The sequence below is a fragment of the Morus notabilis genome, unplaced genomic scaffold (assembly GCF_000414095.1).
Source record: "Morus notabilis unplaced genomic scaffold, ASM41409v2 C11205811, whole genome shotgun sequence".
Lineage (NCBI taxonomy): Eukaryota > Viridiplantae > Streptophyta > Magnoliopsida > Rosales > Moraceae > Morus > Morus notabilis.
The window spans coordinates 1-486 of record NW_010382529.1 but is presented as its reverse complement, the minus strand read 5'-3'; the positions used below and the strand labels follow the sequence as shown (position 1 = coordinate 486).

The 486-nt window shown below is 35.2% G+C and overlaps 1 long non-coding RNA gene across 1 annotated transcript; it reads left to right on the top strand.

Moving 5' to 3' along the window:
• The first annotated feature begins 36 nt into the window (after positions 1-36).
• LOC112094776 lies at positions 37-457 on the top strand. The gene is made up of 3 exons (XR_002903676.1): positions 37-139; positions 240-288; positions 368-457. It is a non-coding gene; the product is annotated as an uncharacterized LOC112094776 (long non-coding RNA).
• Positions 458-486: the final 29 nt, after the last annotated feature.

The following is a 486-nucleotide window of genomic DNA, read 5'->3' as shown; positions in this document are numbered from 1 at the left end:
TTTTTTTTTCCCGGTTTTTTGTTTTCTCAAAAGAGACAAAGGCCAAGATCTGGTTAACTTTTCTCTTGACGCGGTATTCACCGATGATGATAGTGATGCGGACGATGATGATTCCGACAGTGATGAATATCTTCCAGAGGTTTTTGATACATTATGTTTTTGAAATTAGTATCACCATGTTCATTGGACTTTCTATTATTTTCTTTTTGTCCTCATTCACTCTGAAATATGTTGGGCAGGACTCAAGTTTAGATGTTCCTCAAAGTGATAGTGAGAACTATCTAGAAGGTAAGGATATTTGATAGAATGATTTTATGTAATTATTATTGTCTATCCCCATGTTTAACTCAATGAGTTTTGTACACAGACAACAGCAGGGCTAGTGCTTTGTCGTCGCAAAACCGAGAAATATATTTAGAACTTGCGAAGAAAAGAAAAAAGTTGGACAGATCGAAGCAAAAGGTAATTGCTGGTATTATTTTGGAT